The sequence below is a fragment of the Octodon degus genome, unplaced genomic scaffold, assembly GCF_000260255.1.
Source record: "Octodon degus isolate 3935 unplaced genomic scaffold, OctDeg1.0 scaffold00001, whole genome shotgun sequence".
NCBI lineage: Eukaryota > Metazoa > Chordata > Mammalia > Rodentia > Octodontidae > Octodon > Octodon degus.
The window spans coordinates 7,772,152-7,781,950 of NW_004524577.1; the positions used below are offsets into that span (position 1 = coordinate 7,772,152).

Consider the following 9,799-nt stretch of genomic DNA (forward strand, 5'->3'; position numbering starts at 1 on the left):
ATCTTGTGGCGCCGACAGGTAGGTACCTTTTTGAATTTGGTGCACATTTGTTTTGGGTGGACGGGCCTGGTGTCCCTTCCGCAATGGAGTGGGACGCCCTCCGTTTATCTGGGTTCTGCTTTTTGGTTTCAAGGTTTCATTTTATGAAACCTTTTGGTAAAGCAGACCATACTCTGGCAACTTTGGTTCAGTTGCAGAAGCTTGCGATTGTCATTTGTCTTTGTTTTGTGCGGTCTATTTGTGTTTGTCTGTCCTTCTTGGTCCGTCCCTGACTATCATGGGACAAATGTCTTCTGTGTCACTAACACCCCTAACCTTGGTTCTTAACTATTTTAAAGATTTCAGAGAACAAGCCAAAGGATTCGGAGAACCTGTCTTTCCTGGCAAATTGTGGGCTTTTTGTGAACTTGAATAGCCCTCCTTTAATGTCTCTTGGCCTCCCGAAGGCACTTTTGTTCTCTCCACAGCTCAGGCCGTTTGCTGAGTCATTTTTGACCCACCTGTCCATCCAGATCAGATCATCTACACACAAGTCTGGATTGACCTCATCTAGGATCCACCCACCTGGATCAAGAAAGTTATCAAGGCCGTGGAGCACCCTATGGCCCCTCCCTTGCCCCCCTTAGCCCCCTTAGCTCCTCCAAAGAAATCCCCTCTCCTCCCCCGTCCATCTCCCTATCATCCTCTCGGGATCCCCCTCCTGGCCCCCTGAAGGACTTGGAGCCCACATCCTCCACCGTCCGTTGCTGAACCCCCCCTTCCTGGACCTGCCTTCAGAAATCTGGGACACCCTAACCAGGCCCCTTACATTGAGGCTTGGATTGATCTTGTCCATAACCCCTGAAATGACTCAAGGCTTGCTGTTCCAGACACTGTTCCTGGACAACTGGCCAATTCCACCTGTTCGTGCTGGCAGTTCCAACTGATAACAAGTGGCTGTGACCCCCAACCATCACCATCAGAACCTGCTTGTTCCACCTGCCAGCCGGTACACAGATAAATTCATTATGCAGTTAAGATATTGGTCAAAATATGTTGGCAAATCTAAGCTAAAACATGAAAATGTTATAAGGTTATAATATTTCTTTAATGGGACATTTTATGACTATTTTTGTACTTGTATATGTTGCATTAGAACTAGTTGCTAAATGTACTGGTATTCCTTGCTTGATTATAGACAATAGCATTAGAGAGGGTAAGGTTAATAAGCTTCCTAGTGGATTTTATGTAAACTTCTGCAAAATGGGACTTTGGACCAGCTTGGACTTAGAAAACCTACATGTCTGTATATAAAAAACGGGACTCCTTCTGCCAGTTAAATGACATTAGGTCGGCATCTGTTCTTAAAGACTTGGAGGACAGGTTTCACTGGGATGGACTGGTTCTGATCCCCCTCTACATGCTAGAGGGAAAGTCAGACCTGCTCTGTTTCAGTTTCCTTGCTTTGACTTTACTCCTAATTTTCCTACCTCTTTGCACTTTCCTTTTTAGAGGCATGTAAAATTTGAAAAACTCTGTTCCAGCTAGGTAAAGCCTTTGAAAATGAATTTGTTCATGCTGAAGACAGGGAAGTCATTGAAAAAACTTGACCTTTCCTCCTAAGTTTAGCTATCATTTAAATGGGTAAAAAATGAGTTATAAATTTTATAAAACATTTGCTGTAAGATGCTTAGGTAATCTTGTTCAGGCTTTTAGCTATCCCTTATAGAACTTGGACAAACAGTGGTTACTCTGCCAGCTAGTAAATGCTCTTAGAGCAGCTGCCCCTCTTTAAAGCAGAGGACAGACCTCCCCAGCCATTCTTTGGTAAATCCCCATTGAAGCCTATGGCTGATGGAATGTTGACCAGGGAAACTGCTGGATTTTCTGGAGACATTTCTGGTTGTGTGAGCCAAGAGAAACTGAGAATACCTAAGGGGTTAAGGCGCCAAACCCAAAGGTTCCTTGGTGGAAACTGGCTTCTGACCACTAAAAGCTCTCCACTTACCTATTACACTTTTTCTCTCTGCTAGTAAACTAGGAATTTTACCTGAGCTTTTCAGTAAAATAAGTTAATGAGTCACTCTTTCAGAAACAAGGCTGAGACAGCTTGCCATAGTGGTTATCAAAAAAACTTATATCTGCTTTACGTGTTAGCTGAAAATAAGATGTTTGCCAGCTGTATTGTATTCTTACCAATATATAAAATGTGATGCTAAATGATAATAAGTTTCACCTGTGAGCTTCAAGATTAAATCTTGTTTAGGTGCTAAAAATATTTACCTAAGTGATTAGATAAATTGACCTTTTTATGTAATGGTTATGTTTCCTTCTTAAGACTCCTGTCACCAGACTAGTAGTCTTTTGTTCAGATTTTGTTTGCCTTAAAAAAGTCATTCTAGCATTAAAATGTAGGTGTGGGCTACAGGAGAACCTGGCAGCTCGGATGCCCAAGGCTGCGGCTTCCTGACCTTGGGAGCCCAAGGACAAGAGATCCACAATCATAACCTCACCCATCATTGCTGAACATAAGGTTTCCCCTATTTGTATTTCAAAAGGGCGGGCTTCTAAAATAGCTGTAATCCAAGCCCTTCCAAGGCTACACTCATCCGTAGCTGAGTTTACACAGGGATAATATCTTTGAAAAGTAAAAAACAATTTAAGTTTAGAACTTCCAGAGTTTATGTGCCTTTTTCTCTGTGACCTAAAACAGAAAATGTCAGATCTTAAAAGTCTTTAGATGACCCTGATAAGTACATTGATGTCTTTAAAAGATTTATTCAGACTTATAAATTAGATTTAAAAGATGTAATGTTAATCTTAAACCAAGCTTTGACTTCTCTAAAAAGGCAGGCAACATTATAAGCTGATGTTCCATTTGAAAATAAATGTCATATTGTTAATTCTAAACAACCAGAAGATGGACAGCCAGTCTATCTTGGTTGAGCTGTAACAGGAACTACCTGTTCCCACTGGAGCCCAAGCAGTCAGACCCCTGCTGGCCTAATAGCCAGACAGGAGATTGTAATAAAATATATTTTCTAGTATGTATTCTTGGAAGTCTAAAAAACTAAGACCAAGTCTTCAGTTATTAAATTTCAGCTATTTACCAGGACAAAGATAAACACCACTCTGATCTCTTAAAATGTTTAATAAAAAACTGGTAAAGCGTACTCCTTGAGATGCTAATTCAGTAGGAGGACAGACTATTCTTGCAGATAAATTCATTACTCAGTCAGCTTCAGATATAAAAAAAAAAAAAAAAAAAAAAAAAACTACAAAAGATAGCTTTTGCTCCCGACAACTCACTTGATACTTTATGGGACACTAAGAAACAATGTCCTTTGATCGAAACTGGGAGAGAACCAGGAAAAACAACAACAACAAAGAGACCAAAACGACTGCCTTTGTTGTGGCCTCAAAACAGACCCTAAGTTTGATTCTCTGGGCTCCAAGAGGAGCTCAACAACAATGAGGTTCATGTACTACTGCTGTCGAAAGCCAGGCCATTGTAAGAGGGACTGCTTTAAGAGGCCCACAAGCCATGCCCTGACCGCCCAGGCAGCCACTAAAAGTAAGACTGCACTCTGAGGCGGAGGCCCCAGGGCTCAGACTCAGCTTTCCCTGATGGTCCAGTAGGACTAAAGGACACTGGGCCTGCCTCCTCCCTCTGGCCAGACTGTCATCTCTACCTGTCATCTCCATGGAGGAGCCCTGAGCAATCATGACTACAAAAAACCCCAGCCCATTGCTGGATATTGACACAGATCTTTTTGTCTTTCTCTAACCCTGATTCTCCTTCCAGTCATCCTACCTCAATAGAAACAGACTTTAGAAGATACATTGCTTCAGCTGTAAATGAGATACTACAACATAGTTGAGGTTGCTTACTAATCAAGAGGATGCTAAGACTAGTTTTTACAAATGTAATATATTGTTATTCATGTGTAAGACTTAAAAAGGTATTTCACTAGTTAAAACAGGTTCCCAAGGACAGATAACATCCTGTCAGTGTAAAAATTCTAGAGACACTGGCTACACAGTGTCCAATAGCTTTGGGCCTCTAGATAGAGCCAGTCCTTGACTTTAAAACGCAAACCGCAGAGCCACAGTGTAAAAGGATAAATCCCTCTATAGTGCCCCTTGATTATAATAGGGGCCATGTCCAAAACTCAATGGGTCATTGGTTTAATTTGGTTGAATACTGTGTATTTCATAAGTGTATTAAGTTAGCCTGGTTGATTTTTGATGTAACTCAGGTATTTCATGCTGATAGTAAACACAGGTGTAACTAGAAAAACATGCCAAACTGTACTTAAATTACTTAAAAACATTAACAGTAAAAATAAGGTATTAATCTGGTTTTCATATGTTCTCAAAATTTAGAGATAACTATAAATAGAACTAGAAGGACTTATAGCAAACTGTCAGACTCCAAAAGTAAAGGGGTCTAAAAACAAGTGGGTTACGAATGCTAGCCTCAAAATGTATACATTTATCTGTTAGCTCAAATGCTTGTGCTTTGATTATACATGCTGTAATTTTCAGAAAATTTGTTCTTTCTTAAAGGATACCAAAACCCAGGTAATCATACAGATTTTGTCTATAGAGACTTGATAAGGCCTTAACTGTCCATCTCCTACAGCCCAGGTGAGCTGAGTCTTCTCTGGGTTTCCTGCCTCATTATAAAGGAAGCTATCATCACGTTCCTTGGGCAGGGCTGATTGCCCTCAAAGATGCTTCCTCTGTCAGCCTAATCCTATGTCAGAAAAGCCCACTGCAGGGGAAGTTACCTTCACATTAAAAAAAAAAAAGTGCTTATGATAAAATCAAATTGAGGTAGTCATGTGTCTTCCCTCTCAGCCTGAGGGAACCCATGTAAACTGCCAATATAAAAAAGGGCCCGTAAAACTTTCCACTTGCAAACTGGAGAGTACTCAGTGCTTTCCCTAGGTCTGACAATTCATGTAAAAGTTGATGAAACACAAAAACAGGCCAGTATGAGACAATACCCAGTGGCCATAAAAAAAATAAAGAGATTAAACCTCACATTTAAGAGATCCCTGTTAATAGATCTACAAAATGTTCTGACTAGTGTTTTTACAATTACAAACTTTAAAAGGTTATTGCATTCCAGATCTACTAAGTGATTACTGTATCCTGTTGATGTTATTATTTGTTTGTTTCTTTGGCTTTGCCTCCTCCAGATTTAAAGTTATTCCACCTACCAAGAAAAATTACTTGGTGTCTACTGAGGGTCTTTGGGTAAAAACCTCTGGAGAGTATCTCTGACTGCCGGACAACAGCTACGACTCTTTTTCAGCTTAAAAAAGCCAGAATGGTCATCGCCCACAAACGCTTCACAGCAGTTCGGGTTACTTCTTCAGAGGGAAAATGCTGCGAACAGCCAAGTTAGATGGGGGTCTTGTGAACAGCTGGATAGTGCTGGGCCCTTGAAGAGACAGAATTGAAAATCAAGGTGACCACAGTTTGAGAGAGGCAGATGCTCCCCACTGTAGGCCACACCTCAAGACAAAAGATGAAACTCCCTGGCTGATATTACAGCCCAAGAGGTGACACAAAATCCAGTGGGGACATGGAAAATACTGTCTGTTCTCCCAGCTAGAGTTCTAAAAACCACCTGCTCAGACTCTGTTGTTAACTAATGTTCCTTGCTGTTGGAATAGATTAGCAGTGGTGACCCATGTCAAAATAATTTGATATAACATCACCTCAAAGGGCCATGAGTATATAAAACTTGAGAGATTTACATGTGACAGAGGCTCTTAGTGCAGTGCCACTTCAACAGCCATGGCCCTGCTCAATGCGGAGCAGAGAAAACTCATTGAGGGCCATATTAAACAACTGAGCTACTATAAATAATGTAAAAACTACATTAATTAGACCTATGATTATATTCCTTCTAGTCCTACTCATTGGGCCTTGTTTAATAAACTGTTTAACTGAATATATGCAAGCTAAGTTATAACCCTGGCGAGTCAGTGATTTGACTCGGGCACAAACACCAGTGGGGAATGTTATAACCTGTGCAATTGATTCCAACTTTGTAACTCTGTATGCTTCCACTGTAACTTTATTAACTGTTATTACCTGACATATGCGCCACCATCTTGTTCTGTAGGCGCCATCCTAAATGCTGTAACTTTCCACTGTGCCCTTTCTCTACTTGAGAACCTGCAGTTGGGCCTTTCTCACGCTGTCCTTTGTGCACACTGAATCTAGTTCCGGCCCAATGCCCTGTTCTTGCCCTCGTTCCCAGCTACAAACTGTCCCCACCACTGCACCTATTACTGTTCATTAGAAACAGGTAATTTTTCAACTGCAGCCCCTAGATGAGCCCTTGACATCAGCTTTTGTGGTTTATTGGCTTAAATACCCATTCCCCTCATCCTCCCGGCGTGCACCTCAGCATCTTGCCGGGTGTCTGCTGCTGGGTACCAGCTAAAACAAAGCGCTTCTTTTCTTTTCAAGCCTGCCTCATTTTTGAGTTACAACAGTCCTGAGTTCGATTCCTGATACCAGAGATGGCAGGGCAGTGTCTCCCTGCCCCCCATAGCTCCCAAATAAAATGTGTGAGTCAAGTGAAGGCAGGTTGGGGAGCTGTGCCTCACGCTATCACTGGGATTGAGCCTCGTGGTAAGAGGCTGTGACTTCCCTGAGCATAAAAGTTTACACGTCAAGAGCTGAAGCACCAGCCCCAAAATGCCACACAGCTCATGCAGATTACCCTTTCTGCATATCTTTCTCTCTTCATATTGCACAGATGACTTCAGGTCTGGGCCTCCTACCTGGCCCAGCTCACAACACTCACCTGCTTCCCATCGTCCTCATGGTCACAGATTAATAAGACCCAGGTGCAGCCCTGGGTCAAGGCCTTTGTTGGGAAAGCCATCACCCTAGCTGGACTTAGGACACCTTGTCTCCCCACAACTACACATATGCCTTGGTGTCTTTATTCTTGCTGTGGATTGCACTGGAAGTGGTAGATTGGAATTAACCCACTAGAATGCCAGTAACTTTTCCATGGAATTATAGATCCTGGGTCTCAACAAGGACTGGAAAGGGCTCTCTATGAGTTATTTACATCCGGGCCACCTCCAGCATGCCAGGGGCTTGCTCAACTCCTCTTTCCAGTCAGTCCCTACCTCCTTGGTCAGAGGCAACCTGGCTTCTAATTCTATTTATTTATTTATTTATTTGTGTGTATGTGTGTATGTGGCCAGCTCAGCCCACCAGGGGGCGGGGCTGGCTGGCATGTGGTGCTGGGGGATCGAACCGTGGTCCCTGTGCTTTGCTAAGCTTGTTCTAAGTAGGTGCTTTAGACCACTGAGCCATCTCACCAGCCCCATGGCTTCTAATTCTTAAAGAAATATATATCCATATGTGTATGTTTAATTATGTGTCGTCAGGGGAGACAGCATCTTGTTATTGTTGTAGGCAGCTGAGTTAGAAATATTATAGGTAGTCAGGGCTAGGCCCTCAGAGGAGGCAGTACAGAAGACAACATGACCTTGCAACTTTGGAAGAGACGGATACTCCCACTTGGGCCAGACCTCAGGATAAAAGAGTAAGCAAATGCATATTCCCGAAAGATGAGCATCCAGGATTGATAATCCCCGTGACAAGCCAGGAAGAGCCACTAACTCAAGTGCCTACAGGAAAAGCCCCTGTTCTATATTCATGCCCATTTGCTGTGTGACTCGCTTCTCCATTTGGTCCTGGATTTAGTCCATTTTACCTGAGCAATTGTGATTGTAATCTTACTGGTTAACCATAGTTTTGTCCCACATGAGTGAGAGTTCCCATGTTTTTCTACCTTAGATTCACCTCTCCTCATGCTTTCTTTATAAAAATACCAGGAGGACCGGAGAGATAGATCAGTAGAATAAGCACCTGCCTGGAAAGCACAAGGGCCTGAGTTCAATCCCCAGTTCCGCCAAAAACATAAAAAATAAAAATACCTGGAAAAGACAGATTCTGAGGCAACCCACTCAGGTCTCCTTCTGTCCCCCTCTCAGACAGAATTTTCTTTCCCCCAATAAATGTATTCTGCTATTAACCTCCATTGTTCCTGAAATTCATTCTTCAGTTTTCAGAACATTAATTCATCCCAAGTATCCTTCAGGTTGGGAGTTTCATTCCCCTATATCACTAGTTCAGGCTGGCCTTAAACTTGCTATGTAACCCAAGAAGACCTCAAACTTGCCATCCTCCTGCCTCTGCTGGAATTACAGGTATGGACCATCATTCATAGATATGCTCCCTTCCTCCAGTCCTGGGACTTGAACCCAAGACCTTCACATTGATCTACAGCCCCAGCCTTTTTTTTTTTTTTTTTTTTAATTCTTTTGAGACAGGGACTCATTAATTTGCTAAATTTCTCTTGGCTTAGCCTCCCCATGTGCCAGGATCACAGATGTTTGCACCATGCCTGGCCTGGCTTAAGCTTTTTTTTTTTTTTTTTTTTTGCAGAACCAGGGATTGAACTCAGGCCCTTGCACTTGCCAGGCAAGCACTTATTTTACCGAGCTATTTCCCTGGCCTATGCTTCTATTTAAAAAAAAAAATTACTATTTATTTATTTGGTACAGGGTCTCACCATGCAGCTCAGACTCATAGTGGTCATCCTGTCTCAGCCTTTCCAGCACTGGGATTACAGGTGTGTGCCACCACACCAGGGACTGAACCCAGGTCCTTGTGCTTCACAGGCAGGTGCTTAGACCTCTGAGCTATCTCCCCAGCCCCTTATGCTTTTTTTTTTTCCTTACATTTGTGTATTTGGTACAGGGTCTCACTGCACACATTGGACTCCTGGTGATCCTCCTGTTTTCAGCTGAAATACAGGGGTGCGCCACAACTCCCAGACTCTCTCACTGGCTTAAGGTGCCCCAGGGACAGGGGTGGCGCTGGCATGGCATGGGGTCCAGGGATCGAACCCTGGTTCCTGCGCTTGCCAAAGCAGGTGCTTAGTCTGCTGCTTTGTTTTTTTTTTTTCCCCTGCGGAACCGGGGATTGAACTCAGGCCTTTGAGCTTGCCAGGAAAGCACTTATTCCACTGAACCATCTCCTCGGCCCCTTATGCTTTTATTTTTAATTGACACACAATTATCTATGTATTGTAACTATTTGTGGAGTGTAGTATTTTTTTTTTTTAAACAGGCTCTCGCTATGCAGCTCGAGTGGCCTTGTGCTCACTTTTGTAGCTCCCAGGCTGGTTTTGAACTTGCAGAGATCCTCCTGGCTCAACCTCCTGAGTGCTGAGATTACAAGTGTGTACCACCACACCCGGTTTGGGGACTACAAGGTGGCCACTGATGGAGCCCAGATGGTGCACCCGGGCATCTGGAGCTGAGACTGCAAGGCATGTGGGGCCGGGGATTGAACTTGGGTCCCTGTGCTTGCTAGGTAGCTGCTTATCCTTCTGAGCTATCTCTCCAGCCCCTGATTTATTTATTTTGTAGTCAGAGTCTCACTTTGTAGTGCAGGCTGGCCTTGAGCTTGCAGGATTTTTCTTCCTTGAGTGCTGGGTTACAGGTATGTGTCACCATGCCCAGCTAATATGTTTTATTTTGTTTTTGTTATTGGGGATCAAACTCAGGACCGTGTACTTTGCAGGCAGTTGCTTATGCTGCTGAGCTATCTCTTCAGCCCTAACATGATGTTTTAAAACATGTACATGAAGTATAATGATCAGATCAGGATAGCTGGTGTGTCTTTTACTTCACATGTATCACCTGCTAGGGACTGTTCAAAATCTTCTATACGAGCTATTCTGAAAGGATTTTTTTTTTTTTTTTTT

At 42.9% G+C, this 9,799-nt stretch overlaps 1 long non-coding RNA gene across 1 annotated transcript in view; it reads left to right on the top strand.

The window, feature by feature from the left end:
• The first annotated feature begins 230 nt into the window (after nucleotides 1–230).
• The window catches only part of LOC111815112, a 10,489-nt gene continuing 920 nt past the window's right edge, over nucleotides 231–9,799 (top strand). Inside the window, exons 1-2 of the long non-coding RNA XR_002819904.1 lie at nucleotides 231–589; nucleotides 1,674–1,681. This is a non-coding gene — a long non-coding RNA (uncharacterized LOC111815112). The remainder of the gene's footprint in view (nucleotides 590–1,673; nucleotides 1,682–9,799) is intronic.